At 40.7% G+C, this 27,817-nt stretch overlaps 1 protein-coding gene across 1 annotated transcript in view; it reads left to right on the forward strand.

Moving 5' to 3' along the window:
- ATP10B (ATPase, class V, type 10B) overlaps nt 1-27,817 on the forward strand; it is a 288,008-nt gene that overhangs the window by 43,329 nt on the left and 216,862 nt on the right. Inside the window, exon 2 of the mRNA XM_011966668.1 lies at nt 12,466-12,709. The gene's annotated coding sequence lies outside the window, so the exon portion shown is untranslated. The remainder of the gene's footprint in view (nt 1-12,465; nt 12,710-27,817) is intronic.

A 27,817-nucleotide genomic window follows, 5' to 3' on the forward strand; every position in this document is an offset into this window, starting at 1 on the left:
GAACTCCAGATTATAACCCTAACAATGGCTAACATTAATGGATCAAATTCCACCTATACCACACTTTAGCTGTATAACAAAGACAAGTTTCTGACTTCTCTGCTTTTCAACGGTCACATTTGTAAACTCTTTGCACTTAGTAAATGCTATAGTAATTGTTACTATTATTATCATTATGATTCTTGTAATCATCATTATAAGCCAGACTGTATTACAGGATTTCATTTAATTCTATTAAGATTGACATTTTTATTATTTCCATTTTATAGATGAGAAACTGAGGCTTAGAGAGATTAAGCAACTAATCAAAGTAATTTAGCTACTAAGTTGCAGAACCAGGATTTAAACCGAGGTGCTGGACTCCAAGTTCATACTTTACTACCCTGAAATGACAGAATTATATGAAATAATGTATATGAAGTATGAGCCAAGATTATGACACTCAATAAATGACAGTTACTGTCATTTTCACCATTATCAATGGCACCCATTTTTCCTTCTTAAATGATACGAAGCATATGCAGCATTTAGTTCAGTACTCTAACTCAAAATTCCTTGTTACAAGTGGTAAAGACTGGGGTTCAGATTCCTAATCAGGAAACTTTTCATCTTGAATGGGTGAGAACTATGAGTGAATCCATCAGTTTTAAGGAAGAAAGAAAATTATTTTCTCCAGAACTCTAATAAGCTTGGAAGTCTAAATGCTGTCAGGCTGCAGAAAGCTGTGCACTCCAGAACCTTCTAGCTTCTACCCTATTTCCCCATTTGGCCATTCTTCCTCCTAAGTTACCTGTTTTTCCCCAAGTGTCAGGTGCTAGCATTCGTGAGTGGCTGAATTCAGACTGTAATTGTGCATCTGAATCCAGTCATCCATTGATTTTTAGGTTCATACTGGAAGTGGTATTGAGAATTAGAAGAAACATGCTCTCTCTCCCTCAAATAAGCACTTTTCATACCAACGTCAGCAAAGCAAACATCAGCATTAATTAACAGTGACTTTGAACTGTGTAATGTTTTCCATTAGATCTGTAGGGGGCTAGAGGGAGTAGGACAAGGGACAACACATGGCCTCACCAGGTATCTGGGGAAAAGGGAACTAAATTTATAATGCAGAAGTAGACTGCTGCTTGTTTAAAAATAGAAGGGACATGTTTTGAAACCTCAAGTGGTTGGTGGTGGAGATGGTTAAATCAGATGACTAATCTCCCAGTGTGCCACGTTGTCCCTGCTCAGAGGGCAGTTACATGGTGGAGGACACTGCAAATGGCATAGGCATCGTAGCCTTGGAAAGATGTGGGGAAGTGTTCTGAGCCCAAGGACTACTTTTTACTCATTTAAGACACTTTTTTTTTTTTGAGACAGAGTCTCGCTCTGCAGCCCAGGCTGGAGTGCAGTGGTGCGATCTCGGCTCACTGCAAGCTCCGCCTCCCAGGTTCATGCCATTCTCCTGCCTCAGCCTCCCGAGTAGCTGGGACTACAGGCGCCCGCCACCACGCCCTGCTAATTTTTTTTTTTTTTTTGTATTTTTAGTAGAGATGGGGTTTCACTGTGTCAGCCAGGATGGTCTCGATCTCCTGACCTCGTGATCCGCCCGCCTCGGCCTCCCAAAGTGCTGGGATTACAGGCGTGAGCCACCGCACCCGGCGAGACACTTGCCTGAAAAACAAACAAACAAAATCAGCTTTTGTTAGTGCCTATCACCCTTTGATGGATTTCCATTTCACTAACAATGAAATAAGTCTTTTCATGGCCGGGCATGGTGGCTTAGGCCTGTAATCCCAGCACTTTGGGAGGCCGTGGGAGGTGGATCGCCTGAGGTCAGGAGTTCAAGACCAGCCTGGCTAACATGGTGAAACCCCATCTCGAATAAAAGTACAAAAATTAGCTGGGCATGGTAGCACATCCCTGCAATCACAGCTACTTGGGAGGCTGAGGCACAAGAATTGCTTGAACCCAGGAGACAGAGGTTGCAGTGAGCTGAGATTATGTCATTGCACTCCAGCCTAGGCGACAGAGTGAGATTTTGCGCCCCCCCCCCCAAAAAAAGTCTTTTCCTTGCCCCATGTATTAGTTTCCTAGGCTGTCATGACACAGCACCACATTTTGTGACTTTAAGCAACAGAAATGTATTTGCTCACAGTTCTGGAGGTTAGAAGTCTGAAATCAAAAAGTCAGCTGAGCCATTCTCTCTCTGAGGGTATAAGGGAGGAGCTTTTCTTGCTGCTGCTTAGTTTCTGGTGATGGCCGGCAACCCTCGGTGTTCCTTAGCTTGTAGACGTAACTCCACCCTCTGCCTCTGTCTTCATGGGGCCTTCTTCCCTGTCTGTCTCTGTCTCTACATCTCTGGTTTTTAGAGTTGGTGTGGTGAAGTCACTAAATGTGGTGACAGTAAAGCCTGACCTCAATGTGGGGTCTGAACTCAGGGGGCAGAATGACCCCCAGTCACATCTGTAGTACAAGTGAGGACTGTGTTTATTTTCTAGGGCTGCTATATAAATTACCACAAACTCGTTGACTAAAGCAACAGAAATGCATTCTCTTACACTTCTGCTGACCAGAAGTCTAAAATCTCACAGAGCCATGCTTCCTCTGGGGGATCTAAGAGAGAATCCATTATTTGACTCTTCCAGCTTCTGGTGGCTGCTGGCATTCCTTGACTTGTGGCCACATCACATCAGTCTCTGTTTCTGTGGTTGCATCGCCTTTTACTGTGTCTCAAATATCCCTCTGCCTTTCTCTTATAAGGACACTTGTCATTGGAATTAGGACTCACCTGAATAGGATGATCCTCTCATCTCAAAAGCCTTAAGTTAATCACATCTGCAAAGACCCTTCTCCCAAATTAAAAAAAAATTCATAGGTTCCAAAGACTGGCATGTTGACATATCTCTTTAGGGGGCACTATTCTCCCCCCTATTCACTATGACTATCCTGGAGGTCAGAGATGAGTGAATTGCTGCAAGTCTCAGTGCTAGAAAACAAAGGAGCCAGGTACAGAAACCTTAGGACAGAGATAGGAAATAACTTACCCAGGAGAGTACAGTAGGCACCAATCTGAGTCAAGGTCTCTCTCTACTCCAGTCTTCAATGGTTTTACCCAAATGCATGGTAATGTGGGAATTTCCTATAATGTTGGGAAGATATTTTTGTCTAGGTAGCTGTGAAACTTTAAGAAAGATATTTTGCAATTGAGATATCCTGTTTGAGACTCAGCTCAAGATATTCTTTTTCTTTTGAATGAGGATTTTTTTTTTTGAAAAGATGGTTTGTAAAAAGATAAACGAAATAGCTTAACATGGACCTCCATCCTTACAGTCAGTGAGAAGCATTCATCTTTTTATACATTCATTCACTCATTCATTCAACAAATATTGAGGGCTGTCTGCCAGGCAGTGTGCATAGTGCTGGGGAGATAATGAGACAAAAGCATTTCTTGCATTGGTGGAATATAATACAATATGGAGGAAACAGACAATAACAGTAACAGTAAAAAAAGTGCTATTTTGAAATTTGGAAATAGTATGAATGAAATAAACATTGTGCTATGAGAGAGTATATTGGCAATGATGCTACTTTAAGTAGAGGAATAAGAGAAGGTCTGTGAAATTTAGATGAGACTTGAAGGAATCCGTTAGGCAAAGAGGCTGGAGAAGGCATTCCATTCCAAACACAATGCCTTAAGAGGCCAAGGAGTTTGATGTTTTTGGAATAGTCAGAAGACCCATGTAGCCAGAACTTACAACTGGGTGGGGAAAGTGAGGCTTCCTCTGTTGCAAAAAGGCCTCCTCCATGTGGCAAAAGGTACAACCACAGTTTACTCCAGGATTATCTCATCCCAGCCCAGTGATGACAAATCAAAGAACTTCTATCTTTTCCTGTTTTCTAAATTCTAAATCCCAGAAAAGACTTTGATTGACTTTGGTTTAAGTCAAGTGACTTCACTTGAAACAATCACTGTGGCCAGAGGAATGTAGTATTAAGAAAAGCCAGACCTGGATCGTCTACCTTCCCCTGTGGTCAGCAGCCCCATCAGAATCACAGGATTAGAGCGGCAGGAAATCAGTTGCCCAGAGGAAGGAGGGGATGCAGGACAGACAAGGCAGTAGACATTCACCACCCTGCTCAAAATGCAGCAATTCATTAACTGCTCCCCTGATACTTACAAGCGGGGATATTGTGTGTCTAATTCATTACTGTGTTCCTCGTGCTGAGGATGGTTCCTAGCACATATTAGCTCCTCAAAAACTGTCAATTATATGTATGGGATAAATTAAAAGAATGACATTTTATTACCATAAAAAATTACAGTCACATGTCAATGACAGGGAAACATTCTGAGAAATGTGTTTTTAGACAATTTATCCTTGTACTAATATCATAGAGTGTCCTTACACAAACCTAGATGGTATAGCTTACTACACACCTAGGCTATATAGTACAGCCTAGTGCTCCTAGTCTACAAGCCTGCACAGCATGTTCGTCTATTGAATACTGTAGGTAATTGTAAGACAATGGTATTCATGTATCTAAATACAGAAAAATACAGTAAAAAGTTAGTATGAAAAAAATTTTTAATGGTATACTTGCATTAGGGTACTTACCATGAATGGAGCTTACAAAACTAGAAATCGCTCTGGGTGAGTCGGTGAGTGAGTGGTGACTGAATGTGAAGGCCTAGAACATTACTGTGTACTACCGTTGACTTTATAAATACCATACACTTAGGCTACACTAAATTTATAACAAAGTACTTGCAATATGATGTTGTGACAGCCATGACGTTGGCACTAGGTGACAGGAAGTTTTCACTCCATTTTAACCTTACAGGACTACCATTGCATACACGATCCATTGTTGATCAAGATGTTATGTAGCGTATGACTGTATTGACAGTATAAATACTTCTGAATGGATAGTTAAATTCTGTTACACCACACAATTGTTGAACACTGTTGGTCTACAGAGTGGAAATACTAATACTTAAGCTGTATAACTTGCCAGGCTTCTCTGATAATTGTGCTATTAGATTGTAAAAGGCTTTGGAACATATTAAAATAAAACTACATACAGATACAAGGCATTTTGTTGTTAATAGTCAGCTAGGAAATGAATGTTCAGCAGAATTGTCAAAATAGGCTCCTAAAGGGTATGGCAGAAAAATAAAATGAAACTTTGAAGAGAAAGTTTCAAATGGCAAAAAATACTTAGGCAGCAAAAAGACAATTTTCTAAAATGATTGGTTTGAGAAGAATGAATCAGCAATAAATGTTGGTGCAAAACATTATTTAAGAAGTCTGAACATACTCCTGATTAAAAATATTTTCAAGAGTGACTCCGGCAGAAATAATAAAATGCTAGGCACAAATCTGTTTCCTTAGCCATCCTGGCTAAGCAGGATGCAAGAGGCTGAACCGCACCTCCATCAAGTGCTCTGAACTGCTTTGAGAGCATGGCATGTGTGTGTTCAGTTGAGTGTTTTAGGTCATGTCATTTTAGGGTTAGTGCCACCCTCCTAGAAAACGACACGTAGAAAGGAAGCCAGATTCGACCCACAGGCCATGAGTGACCAATTACATTGATCATGTGGATGAATTGAGACACAGGTAAACCATTACCCCGAAGACTAAGTAAGCAGCTTAGAAGAGAAAGTGTGTGTATCCTCACATCCAAAGGTGGGTAGGAAATCTAGGGCAAGTAGACAGCTGCAGATATTCCTGAGTCACAAGCTGGCTGGTTGGCTCTGCCATCCTTGGCATGTGGCTTCCATCTCTGGGTCCAAGGTGACTGCTGTACTGTTTTCAGCCAACAGGAAAAAAGTGGGGGAAAGAGTCCTGGCAAGTAGAATTGTCTTCAAAGAGGTGACTCAGAACCTGCAAATACCATGCCTGTTCATATTCCAGTGGCCCCAACATAGTCACATGCTTCCACGTAACCACAAAGGAGATTTGACTCTGAAGTCTCTAGCTGCATAACCAACGTACCCAGATAACACTTAGTTCCAGGAAGGGGGTTTATTTCTAAAATAAAAGGGACACTATGGATGCTGGGGGACAAGATCACATTCTCTGATATGTCATGCATATATTGAGTTCATGCTGTGTTTGAGGCATTGTGGGAAATGCAACTGTGATTAATAGGATGGCCTGCATTCCAGAAGGCAGTAGCAATGCCCACATAAAATGCAGTGTGACAAGGGGTACATATAACCCAGTTTATGAAAGTTTAGGGAAGCGGGGATTTATTTGCTCTGAGTAGAATTTAGGATAACTTATTGGAGGAGGTAAGATGTGAAATGGGCCCTTAACACTGGATAGGACTAAGGTAGACTGGAAATTGGAGTTAGGAGAATGGACTGTAAAGAGGGAGAGAAGGGCCTTTGGTGGGAAGGGAAAAGCTTGCATCCTAGCTACAGTCATTTTAATAGCTGTGGCCCTAAACCATCCAGTAATCCCACAAAAATGACCACACAAAGGCTGATACTGTCAGTTTTCTCTCCAAGTCCATTCTCTCTTATTTCCTTAGTGATAAGAATCCTAACTTTTCGTTGAGTGTATTATCCTCCTTAGCCTTCTATAGAGCTATATGTGATCCCGTGACCAAGTTTTGGCCAATGAGGTAGAAGTGCAAGGATCATAAACAGCTACTGAGATGTATTCTTAATGCAACAGCTTCCTTTGCACTTTCTTTGTCCTGCTGCCTGTAATTGAGGTGTGATGGCTAGAGCTCTGATAGACACTTTGGATCAGAAGAATAAGGACTAACCCTGGAAGTGACAGCAGAAAGTCAGAATCATCCTTCTTTCCTGATGACACCATAGAACCACCATAGTGGAATGCCCTGGACTGCCTATCTCCAGATTTGTTTGAAGCAAAAAAACAAGACTTTAGGTGTTTAAGTCACTGTCATTTTGGGTTTTATGCCATGTTTAATGACACCAATTTCTACTGAGCACAGGCAGGTTTCAAGCCGCACTTGCTCCTAGATCACACTTACCAATGGATAGAGGTTCAACCAACAGTCAGCATATTCATTTCCTATTGCTACCCTAACATATTACAACAAACGTAGAAGCTTAAAACAACACAGCTTTATTTATCTTACAGTTCTGTAAGTCAAAAGTCCAGCATGGTTCCCACTAGACTAAAATCAAGATATTGGCAAAGTTGTGCTCTCTTTTAGTGGTGCTAGGGGAAAATTTGTATTCTTTCTTATTTAGGTTGTTGGCTGAATTTTGTTCCTTGCAGTTGTAGGACTGCAGTCCTATATTTCCTTGCTTGCTTTCACCTGAGGTCTATTCCCAGCTTTTGGATGCTGCGCAGATTCCTTGGCTCATGACCTCCTTCCTCCATCTTCAAACCAGCAACAGTGGGTCCAGTCTCTCTCTCACTTTAGATCTCTCCTACTGCTACTTCCATCACCATGTAATGTATCAGCCCTTCTGCCTGCCTCTTTCACCTTTAAGGACTCATGTGATTACACTGGGCCAACCCCGATGATCCAGCATCATCTCCGAATCTTAAGTTCTGTAACCTTAATTCCACTTGCAAAGTTCCCTTTGCCATGTGATGGAACATATTCCCCAGGTCTGGGGATTAAGGAATGGGCATCTTCAGGGAGCCATTATTCTGCCAGAGAATACAAGGTTCCTTAGGCAACCTCATCCTTCTGTCAACTTATGATCTTGTTTCAACTGTCCTCCTCATTCACAGGTGCAATAATTAAAAGGGTAATTTCCCCTTGATGCTTACATATAGCCCTGACAGTCAGAACTCCTGCCCGGTTCTAATTCTCAGGAATAAAGCAGTGTCTTTGAGTGATTACTCATTTATCTTGGGAGTTATGCACCAACTCATAAAAGACACCTAATAGATGTTTCAGGGGCTACGTTTAAGGCAGAATTTGGTGACTTCTGGGAGTGCTTTTCTCAGGTAGATGTGAACTGGGACCAGGGTTAAGACTAGAGTTTCTCTCTAACTTTCCTCAAAGCCAGACTTAAAATAGCCTAAGCAACACTGAAAAAGTACTTAGATTTGTTGAGTGGGTTGCAAACAGCAACTTCTTTACAGATTTTTTTCAAGTTGCAATTGAGGATAAGATTGGAAAATAGGTGTATCATACCCAAGGCAGTAATTTCAGAAAGAAGAGAAAAGAGAAAACAAATGTCCCTTAAAGAAAATAAGGCAACAGGGTACCATCTAAATTATCTGGATGGAACTAGGCAAAGGTCAGCCAATGAGTAGTCTTCTGGGGGATCAACTTGGAGTTTAACTCTGGCCTCATTGTACTTTCTCCTTTGTGCACTTTGGAGGAGGGAAGCACTTCAGTGTGAGGTCCCTGGGACGGAAGCTCCGAGAGGACAAGGGATTTGCCTATTTTGTTTTCTTTACACCCAACCTCCAGAGTACTCAGCGAACATATATAGTATTTGCATGAATAAATGAATACATTGTTGATTGACTGACTGCTTGATTGGTTGACAGGTACCTAAGTCCTTCTTTGGTTCCCCATCCCCAACCCCCTGCTGGGCTATATTGCCTAGAAGTTAAACCTTGTGCTTAAAATCAGACATGAACCCAGGTCTCACCTCCACTATCTATTCTGTCAATGTGTTCCCTGTTCCTTAAGTCTGTTTCCTATCTGTAGTCTGTAGCCAATGATTATGCTTGGCATCATGAAATTTCATTAAGATAATAGATGCAAATGCTTAGCACAGTGCCTAGCAGTACATTCATGTGCCACAAAATGACATTTCAGTCAACACACAATGGTGGTCCCATAAGATTACACTACCATATTTTTATTGTACCTTTTCTATGTTTAGATACATAAATACTTACTGTTTTGTTACAATGGCCTACAGTATTTAGTAAAGTAACATGCCGTACAGGTTTGTAGCCTAGTAACAGTAGGTTAAACCATATAGCCTAGGTGTAGAGTAGGCTTTACCATCTGGGTTTGTGTAAGTGCACTTTATGGTGTTTACACAATAAAAAAATCAATCACCTAATGATGCATTTCTTAGAATGTATCCCTGTTATTAAATGTGGCATGGCTGTACTCAAATTTGTTAGCACTTAATGTTCAAACCCGCTTCTACTGCTAAAGGGGTCTCCCGGTGATGTTCAAACTGAACTCCCAGCCTACATGCCTCTACTTGAATCAATTAGCCTGTCTCGCCAGCATGTCATGCACATGTACATGTGTGCATGTACACGAGGGTGTGTGCACTCATGCATGCATGCACATAAATATCAACGGGCCAAAGTAAATGTAAATGCTATCTTCTCCATGAGGCCAACTATTGAGGCCCTAGTCAGAATTCATCTCTTCACTTTAGAATTCTTGAATGTTGATTAAGTCATCTTTGTATGTGTCACATACCGATGCCTAGCATAGTGTCTGGCATAATATAGAAACCTGTTTCTATATTCATCTGCTCATTCATTTTGGATGAATGAGTGGATGGATGGATGGATGGATGGAAAGTTAACTTACTTATGTTCTCTGGCAGCTCCACAGGGATTTATTTATTTTTATGCCCACAACTGGTCAGCACAGTGCCTTACCCACTGTAGCTATTCACTAAATAGTGGTTGGATGGTGATGAAGGAGAAGAAAAATTAGAAAATCAAGACCATTCCCCACCTGGAATCATTCTCCTTTCAGGGCATCCTATTGAAAGGAGTTATTGAGAAGAGAGGCAGGGAGTTGACAGCCACCCTCTGGACTCTCTCCCAGGGCCTTTTTAGAATAGGAAAGTTAATTATGGAACCAGATTAACAGTTTCTTTTTTGATACAGCCAAAGTAAAACCAGCAGGATGCAATTTAGCTCTTCCCCACTTTCCAGATAGCAGCAAATTTTCATACAAAACAAAGAGACACTTGAATTGCAAATTACTTAGAGAATCAGCTAGCAACCCCAACGGAAGAATATTTCTACTTTCAAAACCCGCTGTTGCCTTTTTAGGTTTAACCATGTAGTGGGACCTTCATAAAGGCCTAGGCATCTTGCTGTTCCAACTCTTGGCCAAGTAGGGAGGAGGAGCAATTCATTAAGGTTTACTGGAATGTCACAGGGTGAGCTTTTTGCTCAGAACATTTTCCTCTTCTCCAGACTGTCTGTCTCTAACCCTCAGAGCACCAGCCTCCACTCACACAATGAGGGCTAAAGGGTTTCTAGAGGTCATCTCACTGGAGACTAGGAAGAGCAAATGCCTATAACGGCAGGGGCAATGTAACAAATAAAACAGGTGGTGAAGGTGAATGTATTACCTCTAGGAAGTGGATGAGGACTGGGGCAAAACTTTACCCTATCTAACCATCACTGGACCATTGTTGATTGTTGCTAGACAGTTCCAAGAAGTCTGTAATCTGGATTGTTAATTGAAACATTCTTTTTAGCTGTTGGCATCTAATTAATAAGGGGGAATAATACCATCTATTAGCTGGATATGGCCTGTGGGGCCACCAATTTATAGCTTCTGATCTAGCACACCTGGCTTCCTTATTTGATAGGGAAACTGAGGTCAAGAGACAGAAATAATGTATAAAAGATCACAGAGTATCCCAATCTTCTGACACTTCCTCCAGTGCCTAGCTGATTCCACCATACAGCCTCCCCAAATTCCTGCCCCCCACACAGGACACAGGGAAGTTTTATTTTCACAAGAGCATTTATTAACTTATTTTTCTGATTTAAATAGATAATTCCTACTTTCTACAGAGAACTTGGAAGATTTAACAAGGATAAGAGAAAATTAAAAAGCCACACAGTGGTGCCATTTTATTTATGGAGGGACTGGAAGCTGAGGTGGAAACCTGGCTGGACCCAGGCTGCTTCCAGACACGGCCACTGGAGGGCAAGGTGGCATCTCAGTTAACTTAGCCAACAATAACAGGTTGTAGGAAGGTTAGGGCAGGGGTTGAAAACACAGCCAGGTATGTGGCAGAAATGAGTAAAGGAGGACAGATGAGGAAATAAGGTGAATGAAGTAAATGTACCCTGCCTGAACCCTGTAGACACCACTCAGATTCAGCTTGTGTCATTGCGTGGGAATGCAAAAAATGTTGACAGCTTTTTGGAATTTTTTTAATGTGAAGCTGAAATCTAACCTTAAGTAAAAATTTTCAATGTGTGAATGTAGTCCAAATAACGTGTGTGTGTGTGTCTGTGTCAAAACCCATCAAGGAGCAGGATTTGGGCTATGGACTTTCTCTTTGTGACCTCTGTTTAGTGACTCACTGAGAATGAACTGGGCCCTTGGCAGGTCAGTCAGCTGGGTGGAGAGTTTGTTTGTGATTAGTCACAGGCCGCCAGAGAGCTGGCATGCAGATGACCAAAATCAGGACAAGACTGAGGAGGCTGAGGCTGTCCATTGACTTAGTTCAGATGTCCCCTGGAGAGTGAGGGTTTCAACAAGAACCAAGTTGCATCTTGGACAGACCCTATAGGGAGATCTTCGGCCCAAATCTAAAGTACCTACCATGGCCTTTTGTAGAGTATGTGTGTGTGCATATGCGTGTGAATAATCTTTACCTTGCTAAAATAATATAGATTATCTCACTTTGGTAGCCTTGTGGAAGAAAACTTCATTGTCTCCAAAGCGGAAATGTTTGAAGTCAGTAAAGTTAGCAATGAGTGTATCAACTCTTTCCATGTTACTGTATTGAATTACTGAATGAGTCAGGCAGTAGAATGGAATGGAAGGAGCCCTTGAATAGGAGTCTTGAATTTTCCCACCCTGACCTCTCTCTGAGCTTCTATTTCATACTCTATGAAGTGAAAATGATCATACCTGCCCTGTTTTCTATATTAGTGAGGCTTTTTTAAATAAGAAAAACAGAAAACCCAATGGCTTAAGAGAAAAACAAAAACTAGCCTCAGCAGAGAAGGGTATGTGTTGGTTCACACAACTGAAAAATTCAATCATAGTTAAATCTGGGGGTCCAAATAACATCAAAGCTAGGTATCTCTCGCTCAAAACTGCAGTGTTGATTTCCCATGTTGGCTTCCAGCAGCTCTAGGTCTCAATCTTCATCATTGCAAGTACAGTAGAAAGAGACCTTCTACTACATTTTCAACACAAGTTTCAGAATTGACTTTCATTGGTCTGAAATCCCATGCCCATTCTGAAACCAGTCAATGTGACAAAAAAAAAAATGAAATGCACCGAGGGACGAGACCAGCACACATTTCATGGAACAATTAGGCATTTAGCTGAGGATCTATGGGAACATAATTTGCATTCTGTATGGTGGAAGATAAAGTAGCAGACCTGATTCCCTGGTAGGAATAAAATGTTTCTACTGAGACAGCTCCCTGGGAATCCATTCCACTTGCTCTATAAAGTATGTCTAAAGCTAAAGCCATCCAGTTAAAGAGAAAAGGGCAAAATACTTGATTATTGCTAATACTAAAATGAGATTGTATATTTTGTATTTCTTTTCTCTCCTGTGTCATGCAGGCTTCCTTTGAGAAGAGAATCAGAACCGACTGGTGACATTTATTTCAATGAAAGCAACAGTGTGAAGGGTAAGTAGTTTTTCCTATTATTCATCTCATTCAGTGGAGATATGAACTCTTTCCACTGCCAAGATGAGAAACTACCATTTCTTACACATGGACACAAAGATGAGAACAATAAACACTGGGAATTCAAAAAGGAGGGAAGGAGAAAGAGGAGCAAGACTTGAAAAACTACCTATCAGGTACTATGTTTACTTCTTGAGCAATGGGGTCATTAGAAGCCCACACCTCAGCACCACTCAATATACCCATGAAACAAACTTGCACATGTACCCTCTGAGTCTAAATTTCAAAAAACAAAAAACAAAACAAACAACAACAACAAAAAGAACACCACCGCTATTTCTTCCTCCAACCCAGTAAAATAAACATCAACTGATCTGGTATGTCAGCTGCCAAGTAGATGGCTTAAACTTTCTCCATTGTATAGATTCCCCAGACAACATAGGACCTGTCAAAGTATATATCACTTAAGATGTGCTATTGGCTGCAAATAACAGAAAGTACAGATTCAAGGTGGCTTAAATAAAAAGAAAAAAGTTTTTGGTCCTCGTAAGAAGTCCTAAGGTAAGAGAGGTCCATAGATTGCCAATGGAGTAAATCAGTAATGTTACCAAGACTTGGATTATGACTTCTTCAATGGACTGTCTCATCAGTATCCAACAAACTTCCTCTCACATTTATTGGCCGGAAATGTGTTACACACCCTTGCCTAAACCAGTCCTTAGCAAAGCAAATGGAATAACCATGATTGGTTTAGACTAATTGCTAGTCCCTTCTTGGTGTTAAGAATGGGACTTACATTCCCTGAACTACATGGTTGTGTGGAGAAAAGTGGATATATAAACAAAATTAAAATCTTATTAGAAAGAATAAAGGAAGAATGAGTAGTAATTGTAAAGGCAATCAATAGTGTCTACTATAAGATGATACTATGAAAATCTCAACAGTATTTCCTCTAAGAAGAAAGCTTATAAAGTTATTCAAGTTCCAAGACCTCATATACTCCATCATGGCAGAGAAAGCAGGCACCAGACTTGGCTAACCTCCCCTCTAGTCATGGGTAAAATGAAAGAAAGACTCTAGCTATAAAACCCAAGGCATTATCATTATACCATATGCAGACTGTTTCTCCAATTTGCATAATTATAAACTCCCCCTCAAAGAGTAAACATCACTGCCAACTTAAAAACAACAACAACTACAAAACAGTATTAAATATGCATTGCTAATTTGACTTTCTAATTTGTCTGGGCTCTTCACAAAGATGTGCATAACTCTGCAGATACCGAATGCTTAAGAAAATCCTCCACCTGCCTGAAAAACACATCAACAGGAAAACAAAAGCTAAAAATTAGTTTTTCAGCTAAAGAATTTGAGTTGTTGCCTGAAAATTACCTGCAAGAGTTCATTCTATTAAAAAGGACTCTCAAATTCATTGTCTCAAGCATTGCTTACCACCATTCAAGTATAGGCAATTGCTTTGTGCAGCCAAAAGAAGATCATTTCACAAGATCTCACCATTCAGTTTTAAGAGTCTCCTGTGAGCTGTGTATGGCATTATATTTGGTCATTTATAGGAAGTAATTCAAGAGTTTCAGAAAGACTTTCCTGTCCCAAAATCTGTCTTTTATTGATCTGCCTCAAAGATCCACACCACTTGGGCTTCGAAGCTTCCAGCTATCATACAAATATGCTACCTGGCCAAGGTGGATTAGCTACCACTATTTTCCTCAATTTCAGGTCCCTGATGAGCCACAATGATAAGTGGGACACAGGATGTGTATATATGCATAGAGGGAAGTCCTCCTGCAAGAATGAATCAAAAAACGGTAAATGTTGGCTTGGATGCATTGAACAGGGAACACTTCTACACTGCTGGTGGGAATGTGAACTAGTACAACCACTATGGAAAATAGTGTGGAGATTCCTTAAAGAACTAAAAGTAGAACTACCGTTTGGTCCAGCGATCCCACTACTGGGTATCTACCCACAGGAAAAGAAGTCATTATATGAAAAAGATACTTGCACACACATGTTTATAGCAGCACAATTCGCAATTGCAAAATCATGGAACCAACCCAAATGCCCATCAATCAATGAGTGGATAAAGAAACTGTGGTGGGTGGTGTGTGTGTGTGTGTGTGTGTGTGTGTGTATGTGTGTGTGTATATATATATGTGTGTGTATATGTGTGTGTGTGTGTGTATATGATGGAATACTACTCAGCTATAAAAAGGAATGAATTAACAGCATTTGCAGTGACCTGGATGACATTAGAGACTATCATTCTAAGTGAAGTAACTCAGGAATTGGAAAACAAACATCCTATGTTCTCACTGATATGTGGGAGCTAAGCTATGAGGACACAAAGGCATAAGAATCATACAATGGACTTTGGGGACTTGGGGTGAAGAGTGGAAGGAGGGTGAGGGATAAAAGACTACAAATATGGTGCAGTGTATGCTGCTTGGGTGATGGGTGCACCAAAATCTCACAAATCACCACTAAAGAACTTATGTAACCAAAGTGTACCCCAATAACTTATGGAAGAAAATAAAAATAAAAAATTTCCTTTGAATTAAAAAAAGTCCCCCTGGAGGTATACAACTTACATGTGTACATGTAATTTGCAATATATGTGTGTATATACCTCTATATAATGGAAATACCTGTTATGTATAAACACATAACACACATGAATACAATGTCACATCGTGAGATCCTTTTATACAAGCTATTCTCAAACCTGCTTTGTGAACTCAATATTATAGACATATTTCCTTTGTAATTTGTGTGTATGTGTATGTACATGTCATTTTTTACCATTGATTAGTATTGCAACTCAGAAATTAATGATAATTTGTTTACTCAATCCTCTTTTAAACTATACCTGTCATTCTTAGCTATATCGTCACTATTTTTAATTATATGAAAGCATACTTGTGCACAGAGATCTTTCTCTGCACATACTGTTGTCTCTTTAGTAAGCTCTTTGAAGAGTCATTGCTAGGTCAGGGACAGGAGGGAAGAACCACAGAGGACTAGAATATTGATACTGCATGATCCTTTCTGGGGGCTCAGATATGCCTGTGAGGCTGGGCTCCTATAGTGTGTGTGTGTGTGTGTGTGTGTGTGTATGGAAGAAGAAAATGGGGACAAAGTGCAATAAATGTGACCTTTGCTGATGCCACGTTTTTATACCGAGTTGTCACAGAACAATAAGAAAACTGCTGTTATTGCAGATAACTATTAGATTTATTTTAGTGTTGACTTCAGCAGTGTCTATCTGTGCCTTGTCTAGACTGTAAACTCCCTGTGGGCAGGAGCCAGTTCTGGTGGTTGTTGCTGTTACTGACCAATATATGGCAAGTGCTTAATATATTTACATTACTGCATTTCAACATTTTTTGGGTGAAAGAGTGAATAAATTATATAGAAGATATTTCCTGAAAGGAAAAGATTTTCAAGAAACTTCCTAAAGAGTGACATATCTAGGGAATCTATTATCTTCCCAGTCTTCTAACTCAACCCCCAGTATCTCTTTTGTATATAATACTTTCCATCCCATAACAATTAAAATCTAGAACCATACAATTTTAGGTGTTACTCTACTGTTCTAAGGCAAAAATTAATTCTGCCTCAGAAATTATTGTATAAGGAGCAGGTTGTAGTAAATGGATCATCCTTGTCAGTCAAGAGTTTATCTTTAATGTAAACCACTCAACCCCAGCCTCAAGGTCAACCTATTTTTATGACCAGCATTTGACTTATATTTATATTTTACTTCCATTTTTAAACAAGACAGGTTGCTGTATGATTATGAAAATTAAAGTAGGAATAAACTTGGACATGTGACTTTATACTGAATTCTATAGATTGCAAAATGGATGGGTTCTGTTATGTTGTGCCAATTTGAGTTGCTCCAAAACACACTGAAAAATGAAATATTTCTCTGTTTCCACAAACAATATTTACTTGCCTTTTCTATTTCCAAAGATGTTTTCTATCATATCAATCAGGATGTTACCTAAGTTTCTTGAATTATTTTCATCCTTCCCAGAGCAGCAAGGGTGGTTTTCAATTTCCCTAACTCACTTAATGTCTGTCTGCAATTCTATGCCCAGCAAAAGAGCTAACTGAACAGATACCCTGTATCCATCACAAACCAGCAACGCCACAGGCTCCTGGACATAGAGCAACATTGACCTAAAAATCTTTCAAACATCCCCAAGGAAAAAGGGAGATTTCTATTTGGCAATTTAAAGTGAGATCTGCAGACCAGCAGCACCCACAGCATCTACTACCTCCTTAGAAATGCAGAATTCTAGGCCTCACCCAGACCAGCCTACTGAATCCAAATACACATTTTCTCAACATCCCCAGCTATTTCATATGCACGTTATGGACCTAAAGGGCAATTCCTTGTGATCATTCACCTGGATTTCTTCCTATTTTCAAGAGATCTCTCTGCTTTAACCAACAAAATGAAGCACATAAATACTAAAAGTACATTATTTAAATAGCCCACACTGTTATTGTACTGGGCAAAGAACACATTGCATACTGAGTTGAAGGAAATGTTCCCTATTTCAAAACAGTTTACTCCTTAGACAATTTCATCATTTTCATAGCAACTTCCCCTCCATTCCTTCATTTGTTCAAAATGGCAGCCCTTAAGATATAAACATGCTATTACTTTTATGCATTGAATTTGGATAAATGCAACACATGTGACACATTTACTATGAAATCAAAGGAAAAAGCCTCCCTAGAATGTAGTGCAGTAAAATCTGTAGTCACTTTAATGATGCCGTCACAATTTATGGTCCTGAGTAGATCATGAATTCTAAACAATTGCTGGAATCTAAAAGTATCTATTGAAATTAAGAATACATACTATTGTGGTTGAGTAGAAAAAGTGTCTGGAATGTTCAGTTTGGGAATCCAGTTATTGCACAGTACACTGGAGTAAAGGGGAAAAAATGTTCCTGGAAATAACGCCAATGAGATGCACAGATAGAAGTGAAGTTTTTAGTATGATCAAAGAAGATTTAACAACGATTTTTAAGTCTGGAAACCATTTTCCAGATGTTTAAGTCTGAACATACTATCTTATAGTTTTGTATATGGTTAATCTCAACTGCCTGCATTTCTGAAACAAATACTTTGTTAGTATTGTGATTAAATGATGCTATTGTATAAAAAAGAATAAATTATGTTCTATGAAATCACCAAAAAAAATATATATTTACATGGCAACCCTATTAAAAGGCTAAATCACAGTTTAAAAAGAGAGATGAGGTGAGCTTCCATGCTCCCAGCTTCTACTTCTGGGCTTATCTCCTCCATTCTCTTAAGGTTTCCAGTACTCTCAATCTCTCTTGCCCTCCTCTAGAGGAAAATATATTCTTGAAATGAAATGTCAGTCATTTATATTTTTTATATATTCAAAGATTTGTTCTAATAATTTGTAGTACTATCTCTCACCATGAAGGAAAGAATTTGTCTCCCATTAAAGGAATATTGCATATTAGAGTAAAGAGATGATAAGTACTGACTAGATCAGGATTGGTTTTATTTGAAGAGTTGATAGCTTCCTGGACTTTAGTGTTAATATTCTGAGACTGCATCTGGATTCACCATGAGAAAATATTTTGTGATCAATGATGTCTGCCATGGGTATGAGATAAGGGCATAGCCATACATCGGCTATGTAATATTCCATACCACAGCTTTTACTGAGCTTTTATACAGCATCCACTGTTAAGTACTTGCAGGCTACCTTATTTGTCTATTGATGAATATCAAATTATCCCCCAAATTAAATGTCTTAAAAGAATAATGCATATTATTTTACAGTTTCTATGTGTCAGGAATCTTTGAGCAACTTACCTGAGTTCTCTGTCTCAGGGGTTTCTTACAAGGACACAATCAAGGTATTAGCCAAGACTGCAGGCTCACCTGAAGGCTTGATTGGGGAAGGATCCACTTCCAAGCTTACTGACGTGGTGATTAGTCACACTCAGTTCCTCCAAGGCTGTTGCACAGAGCATCTCAGTTCCTCACCAGCCATTTTCCAGAGACTTCCCTCAGTTCCTTGCCAGCTCGCCCTCTCTTTTAGGGCATATACACAAAAAGAGTAAGAGAGATGGTTAGCAAGAGGAAAGTCACAATCTTTTGTAACCTAATTATAGAAGTGACATCCCATCACTTTTGCCTAATATGTTCACTGATGTAAGTCACTATATCTGCTCAAGGCCAGGGGAAGACACAAGGGTGTCAATCTTAGGGGGTAGGAATCAGCAGGAGCTATTCTGAATATTTAGGTTGATTTAAATCTTTTCCTTGTATATACAATGCAGGAATAAGTATATCCTCTAGAGAATTGTTTTGAAAAGTACTTGGCTTTCGCTGGTGCTGTTTAGTAGCCTTTTTCTGATTATATAAAAACCATGAAGTCACTGCTAGGGCCAGGTTGGGGATAGTGACATTAATAACGGGAACACATAACCAGCTTCTGCATACCTCCTATGTAATTCTCTGATCATTCTCCCTTTGCTTCAATGCCGCACAGGCTTTATTCCATTCCGTCTTCACCATGGTCACTCTTAAGATGCCTACTACTATTATCCCATTTTTATAAGCGATGAATTAGACGTAGAGAAGCAGAGTCACTTACTCAGGGTAGCACAGCTAACAAGGAACAGAGCTGGGATTTAGACACAAGTCCACCTGACTTTAACAGTGGTGTTATTGTCACTGCCTTTTGCCTCTCTGGAATTAGCCAAAAAGTGGTCTTCTAAATATTTTGACAGTGCACCCCTATTAGCAATAACTTTTCAGAATATGCCCTTACTATCTGTATATGTATTTATAACATATCTGTAATTTAAAATAAGTAAATCTTTGTGGATAAAAGTGATTATGAATAGAAGTTATTCGCACCACAACGAATTGTCTTGCCCAGAGCTGATGCTCTCTGGGTGTGACATCCTCTGGTCCATAACTTCCCAGTTGACAATCAAGTGGGCTTGTGGAGATAGAGTTGGATGCTTCTGCATCCCAGATACTTAAAAAAGAGGAGAGACACTGACTTTCAGCCTCTTCTTTGCTCTATGATGAGTTTTTGAAGAAATACTGAATGAGTAGGAGTTTGGACAATTTCTTCCTCTCACTTTGTGCCATCAAATCTCTTAAGGAAGGATATTGTAGGATTGGAACAGTCTTTCTTCCAGCCTTGGAGCTGTGGTCTCCACTGTGGGAGAAAATAAAATGCTTTTAAATGCTGCCTCCTCATTGGGATTGAGAGATGGAGGAAAGTTCAGATGCTGTTTCCAAGTGATGTTTTATACTTTATAAAGAACTATTTATTATGGCTTTAAAATTACTTATGTGTTTACTTTAAATAGATAATACGTGGACATGGTAGAAAGCATGTTTAATGCATTATGAATATTTACTGAAAAGCTTTCTGTAGAACCTGTCTACGGCCTCTCCACTTTCCTCCCCTAAAGCAACCACTTTGTATGTGTGTGTCCTTCCAGTGAGAGTCTATATCCATACAAATACACATGTGCATGCCCCTTATTTTTTTATAACCTAAGTGATACACCAGTCTCTGTAGGTGGTTTTATTCACCTGTTACTTCTTAGAGATTGTGTTACATTAGTATACAAAACCATTACTTATTCTTCTTAATGGCCACATAATATTGTATAGTAGAAATGTACCAAAATTTATGTAACCTGCTCCTTATAGATGAATGTTTAGGTTGATTTAAATCTTTTCCTTTTACATACAATGCTTCAATAAGTATATTCTCTAGAGGATTGTTTTGAAAAATACTTGGCTTTCACTAATGGTGTTTTGTAGTTTTTTGCTGATTATAAAAAACAATGTAGTCACTGCTGGGGCCAGGTTGGGGATAGTGACATTAATAATAGGAACATATAACCAGCTCTGCGCACCTCCTGTGTAATTCTCTGATTATTCTCCCGTTGCTTCAATACTTGGTATCTTAGCTGAACAAGCCCCACAATGCTACCACGAGAGAAAAGTACTTGTATTATGTGACTTTGCTGGAAGACTAGAGAAATCCAGGCTCCATCTTCCATCTTTGGATTTCTCAATGCAGCTGTGGGAAGCAAGTGTAGGAACTCTTGCGTGGACTGGCTAGCAGGATTTATCTATTAATAAGAGGGTAGGGCAGCCTTGAGCAGTGGTAGCACAGTGCAGTAAGGAGAGCATCAGCTTCAGGTCAACATATTTAACTTGTGTGGGTGATTCCCCAAACCAAGATAACTGTCACCAAAAAATGGAGGAGTGGATGCTGGCCTGGCACAAACCATAGGTGCCCACTTTAGGGGTTGTTCATGCAGTCCCTTCATCAGTGACCCTTCATCTCCACCCCTTCCATAGCTCTGAATATCCTTGTCACTCTGGTCCCCTTTCCTCACTGGGATTAGATGACCTCAGAGATCCTATCCCTCTCAAGCTTTACCCCAACTTTATAATTTGCCATCACATATCAGGGAGGCAGGGTCTGGCTCAGGCATCTGTCTTTACGATGTTTTATCCCCATCTTGCCAGATCACTCAGAGCTCCCCAGAAGTGTCAACCTACTCTTTCTCTTGCCTTGCTGGTTGGCTGCCTGTGGAAATTACCAGCAAGTGCCCAACTAAAATCATTCTGAAGACATGTGTTTGCTTCAATTTTCAAATCAGTATGCTGGCCAGGGTGTCAAACACACAGAGAAATCTCAGCCTCTGAGTTCTGACTGGGCTTTTTCAAGTATGGACATATTGTTATAAGCATAGAGATGACTAGACTGACTGAACGTTTCCCTTGGGCCAAGTGTCACAGGAAAAAAAAAATCTTACTAATAACAAAAGCAGTAGCAGAGGCTACATTTTGAGTTCCTGCTTTATCCCAGAGTCTCTATGAGGCATAGCACATCCACAGAGAATGGGACCAGTCTAATTGGTTGCAAACCTCATCTCCTTTACTCAGTAGCTCTGTCACTCTGATACATTTCTTGCCCTCTCTAAATATCAGTTACACCAGCTACAAAACAGAGCAGTAATTGCACCTACCTCCCAGGGATGCAGTGAAAAATCAGACAACGTAGCCCCTGGGACATACCTAGCCAGTTTCTGGCATATAGGAAGCACACAGTACCAGCTGACTAGTTTTATAGCTATTTCTGAAAGATTGTTTCTCCTCATTTCATAAATGTACAAACTCAGAATCCAAGAAGGTAAATAACTTGCCCAAGACCAAAAGTAGCAAAACTGGGACTAGAACTTAGGTCATCTGCCTCATTAATTCTTTAAATATTCATGGGTGCCTCCTATGTTCCAAGCACTGAGGATAGGGAAATAAGTGAGCAAGGCACAATCCTGGCCCCCATGGAGTTTACAGCCTGGTGTGATACCATCAGATCCCTTAACATGCCTGCCATCCATTCCCTTCGTAAAGCTACCCCAGGGCACCTAGTTAAAATGTCCCTGAGTACTCTTGACAGTAACCACAATAGCTAATATTCATAGGATACTAGTGGGTGCTCATTTAATCTCTCCAAAAGCCCTGTGAGGCAGCTACAATTATTATCTCCTTTTTACCGGTTAAAAATCTGAAGCTTAGGCTGAGGTAGGTGGATCACAAGGTCAGGAGATCAAGACCATACTGGTTAACACAGTGAAACCCCGTCTCTACTAAAAATACAAAAAATTAGCTGGGCATGGTGGCAGGCACCTGTAGTCCCAGCTACTCGGAAGGCTAAGGCAGGAGAATGGCATGAGCCCGGGAGGCGGAGCTTGCAGTGAGCCAAGATCGCGCCACTGCACTCCAGCCTGGGCAACAGAGCGAGACTCCACCTCAAAAAGAAAAAGGGAAAAAAAAAAAGCTTGCAGAAAGCAGAATGAGTTCTTGAACCCATGTAGCTAGTAAGTGGTGGAGCTTGGATTTGAACTCAGGCAACATACAAGAATAGTTCACTATACTGTTTAAAGGAGTCAAGCTGAGACTGGGATTGGAGCTAGAACAAAAAGTTATGTCAGTGCTTCAGTCCACATCCAATCACATATAAGGTGCATCTTATTTCTGTGTGCCCTATGTTCCTGTGTGCCCTATAGTAATCCTCAGAGGTTAAAAAATAGATATACTTGCGATAGTTTGCTGAGAACAGAAAACCAAACACTGCATGTTCTCACTCATAGGTGGGAATTGAACAATGAGATCACTTGGACACGGGTAGGGGAACATCACACACCGGGGCCTATTGTGGGGAGGGGGGAGGGGGGAAGGATGGCATTGGGAGTTATACCTGATGTAAATGACAAGTTGATGGGTGCTGACGAGTTGATGGGTGCAGCACACCAACATGGCACATGTATGCATATGTAACAAACCTGCACGTTGTGCACATGTACCCTAGAACTTAAAGTATAATAATAAAATATAGAAAAAAATAGATACACTAGGAGAGACCTTTGACTGTGAAAACAAAGAAAGCAGGCCCTATCAAATTAAAATCAGGCAATGGGACTTAGACTGACTAAATCTGCCTTCCTGCACTCTGCTTAGTTGCATTTTCAAAGACCTCTGTCCTCAAGGGACAGGCTTTGTTAGCCAGTGGCAGATACAGGTCTACTTCAGCCCCCGGAAATGGAGTTTGACTTGGCTGCTTGCAGACAGGCATGGCCTGGGGAGACAGAGGCCAGAGCAAAGCCCAGGGGTCTGGCTGATAAGCACAGCCACGGCTGGTAACTTCTGCAGAGCTGCTGCAGATCACGAACAGAGTTGTGTTCAAGGGAGTCAAACAAACTTCAGTTCTGCCTCCCTGATTCAGAAGATTCATCGGAATCTCCACAGGCGTCTGGTGGGTCCACGGAGGCAGTGATGCTGGCATAAGTAAAATACTATCAGCATGATTTTTCCCCATTTGCTGGCTTTATTCATGGCTCACAGTTACACTCCCTCCAGTGAGGGAGGCTCTGTGCAACCCTAATACACTGTGAGATTGTTAACTGGGAGTAAAAACAAGGCAGAAAAGAGAGGCTCCCTGCAGAAAACAAAGAGGCCTTGCCCTTTACAAACAGACAAAGCCAGACACAGCTGGAGCCTAAGCTTGTGTCTCTGTTACTTGCAAAACATAACACCCAGCAAAATACAGAGACTAGATTTTTATTTTTGTTCCCAACCTGAAATTAAGAAATCTAAAGCAATAAGTCCTTCATGGACCAGGTTTCCACCTGCCTCCCAACACATAAGTCACCTCGGGAAAATATAAAGAATGGTCCCGGACTCTGCCAAGGAAGTGGGGCACAGTTAATAGAGCCAAACACGGCAAAGCACATAATTCTTCGCCAACAGCTTGCACATATGATGGCTCCCTAAGCCTCAAGTCACCAACAGAGGGTGTTTTTAACTCATTTTACCCGTGTACAAATTCGGAATATCCAGAAAGATTGAGGGATTTGCCTAAAGTCATGCAGCAATTTGATGAAAGAAAGAGAATCAGAAGCCTGGATATCCCTGGTTCTTAGGCACACTTAGACTTCAGCTGCTTCTCCGGGGAAAATGTGATAATGCCCGGAGGCTGCTTTGCACAGCCAGGACAACCTGGGGAGCACTCCGTCCTCATTAGCTGTCATTAAGTTGCCAGGACCTCCAGTTGCTCTTCCTACGGGGCAGAACTGAAGACCAATGTCATTTACTTTGTATGTCCACCTCCTGGGGTTACATTGGAAACGCTTCTAATGAACCACAGCAGAAGAAAACATCATCCTTAATTAGAGCCCTTAGGAAAAAGTGCTGCATTTTCCTACCTGCAGAGGAAAACACTAAATTGGGAGTCTGTACATGAATAAACAGAGGAGAAGAAAATTTACAAGTGTGATGACTCCACGAAAGCTTCCCTGAGTCTTTACCATGGCAAATGACCCACGAGCTTTCAGAGCCACCATATTAGTTTCTTGTAAAGTAGCTTTTGTTGTTGTTAATGAAAACATGATCCTTTTACTTAGACAGATTCTGTGATCAAAGGAGCTAGGAGGTCAGGGTGCTCACAATAAGACTGTCTGCCAGGCATAGGAGTATCCACATATTATGTAACTGCTCGCTGGAACAGAGGTGGGATGTCTCTGGTGCCATAAAACTCTTTTACCCAGAACTTGCTCCTACACGGCTGAAGAATAAATGGTAGCAGAGTGAATAAGAGTCGGGTGGAACGGAGTTTAAGGCCTAGATCTGCCACTGGCTTTCTGTGTGTTGTTGGAAAAATTACTAACTGCTCCAAATCTAGAATTCTTCAGCTCTTAGCCACTCTGGAGCTGCTAATGTACCTAACAAATAGCACATAAATTATTTAGCTGAGTAAATGGGCAATCTTAGTAGTAGTATCAGTATCATTCCAACAGAGCTGGAAATTACCCCAGAAGCCACCTCACCGAAACAATCCCAATTCTGACTGAACATCAGCATCACACAAGGTGCCTTTAAAATATGCATATGGCTGGGACCCAGACTTCCTACCCGTCCAGCCCATTTTCAGGCTCTCAGCTTCATGCACCTCCCTATTCCTTTGAGAAGCCATTGCAAAGCCTGTCTAAAACAAAGCTATTTGCTTCCATTAGCTGAGGCTACAACTGTTTTTCAACATGTCTGAGGAACGAGACCAGGCTTCACTACTTTTCAAAACTCCTCAGGTGATTCTTAGCAACCAGATTAGCATCGGTCCTTAGAACAATCTCGAGGACCCACTAACACATGCCCTGGAGAGGCTGAGTAACCCGAAGGTCACAGAACCACAGAGCTCGTTAACAAATAACAACACACACCCCCTTGGTGCTCCTGATTTCTGTGGAATGGCCGCCTTACTGAGTCAGCACAATGAAATTCTACAAAACAGTAGAATCATTTTCATAGTTGATTGTCTCAAGTGTAGTCCATACAGTCCTGGTTTTACCGTGTGTCAGCAGCTGTTTAGAGCTACCAACAGATTTCTCCCTAAAACTTACACTGTGGGTATCAGTTAGAATTTCAAACCCAGAGATATCTGGGAATCTGTCTGAGTTAAGCATCACTGGCTTGCCCCAGGGAAGATTGGCTTTTTAAGACAGGGGTTCCCCAACCCTTAACAGTCATTTACTTTGTATGTCCACCATACTCACCACATATTGGGTGGACACCATACACTAGGTCCACACATTATTTTCTATCTTTTTTCTCCCCACCCTCAAAAGTGACTGAGGCTCTGAGTGGTGAATACATTCGCTGAAGGAGGTAGAACTGGGATTGAGTCAAGGCTTTGGCCTCAGTTATAAAGTCACGCACCTTCGATTATATTGCAATATCCTCTTTCTTCTGCCGTGGTTCATTAGAAGCGTTTCCAGTGTAACCCCAGGGGGTGGACATACAAAGCAAATGACATACAAGTTCCTAACAGTACTGGTCCATGGCCTGTTAGGAACTGAGCGGCATAGTAAGAGGTGAGCAGCAGGCGAGCATTACCATCTGAGCTCCACGCCCTGTCAGATCACTGGCGGCATTAGATTCTCATAGGAGTACGAACCCTATTGTGAACTGTGCATGCCAAGGATCTAGGTTGCTCGCTCCTTACAAGAATCTAATGCCTGATGATCGGAGGTGGAACAGTTTCATCCCGAAACCATCTTCATGCCCCTACATCCCTGGAAAAAATGTCTTTCACAGAACTGGTACCTGATGCCAAAAGGTTGGGAATTGCTGTTAGAGGACACAAGACCACAGTCCAGGTATCACAGTCACATCCCACAGACACCACCTCCCATTGGCTTCCTGGATGACAGGCACAGTGTCCAGGAGGAAAAGGGCAAATCAGAGAAGTCAACCTGACACACAAACCCATAAGGGATGATACACTTTGCAGGCATCATCTGAGGGTAGTATTAAGAGCTTGTGGAGAAAAGGGAAACCTGGTACATACACTATTACTAGAAATGTCAATTAGTGGTGACTATGGAAAACTGTATGGAGGTTCCTCAAAAACTAAAAACAGAATTACCATATGATCCAGCAATTTCACTTTTGGGTATTTACCCAAAAGATTTGAAATCAGTATGTCGAAGAGAAATCTCTGCTCCCATGTTCACTGCAGCGCTACTCATAATAGCCAAGTTATGGAAGCGACTTAAGTGTTCACCTGTCACACTTCAAATCTCTCTTGCAGGAAGAGCCCTTGGAGGGGCTTCCCTGATTAGTCAGCCTTATCCAGGTTAACCTCTGTCTTAAGGTAAACTGCTTTGGGACCTTAAGTACATCTGCCAAACCCCTTCCCAGCAGTACCTAGAACAGTATGGAATTGAATGAGTGGGAGAGAGTACGTGTAAAACAGGAGCCAGGAATCTTGGGAACCATCTTAGAATCCTTCCTACCACAGATACATTTTTCTTACCAACTCTCGCTTGCATCAAAGCAAGGTGGGACAGACAGCTAAGGTACAGCACAAGGGCTATAGTTAATAGTATTGTATTCTATACTAGAAATTTGCTAACAGATTAGATTTAGGTATTCTTACCACAAAAAGTGGGGAGAGACTATGTGAGATGATGAATATGTTAGTTACCTTGACTATAGTAAGCATCTCACTATACCTATGTACATCAAAGCATCATGTTGAGTTTCTTAAATATACACAATTAAAAATTATTTAAAGACATGTATCTTTTATAAAAATGGGACAATAAAATTATGAGAAATCTACCTTTTATGAACAGCTCATAAAATAATTCTTTAAAGATTATTCTCATTATTTTATAATCATACCCTATATGAGGGACACCCAAGTCTCTTCAGCCAGCACTTAGAAGAAATGGAAGTTAAAGATGCTAATGATGCTGTATTATTAGACAGTATTTAGGAATAATCCCAAATACTCCTCAGTATGAGGTGTAAGCCACTTAACCTTTTTATGCCTATATTATCACCCATAAAAGAAAGAGATGTTTACCTTGTAAGACTGACATGAGAGTTTAAGGATCCATTTTACATAAATGATTGTGCCAACGAACATACATCATTTCTTACAAACTCACCACCTATAGGCACTGTGCATACTTCTGAGGGTATTGCAATATAATCGAAGGTGTGTGACTTTATAACTGAGGCCAAAGCCGTGACTCAATCCCAGTTCTATCTCCTTCAGTGAATGTATTCACCACTCAGAGCCTCAGTCACTTTTGAGGGTGGAGAGAAAAAGGATAAAAAATAATGTGTGGACCTAGTGTATGGTGTCCACCCAATATATG

The sequence above is a fragment of the Mandrillus leucophaeus genome, unplaced genomic scaffold (assembly GCF_000951045.1).
Source record: "Mandrillus leucophaeus isolate KB7577 unplaced genomic scaffold, Mleu.le_1.0 Scaffold77, whole genome shotgun sequence".
NCBI lineage: Eukaryota > Metazoa > Chordata > Mammalia > Primates > Cercopithecidae > Mandrillus > Mandrillus leucophaeus.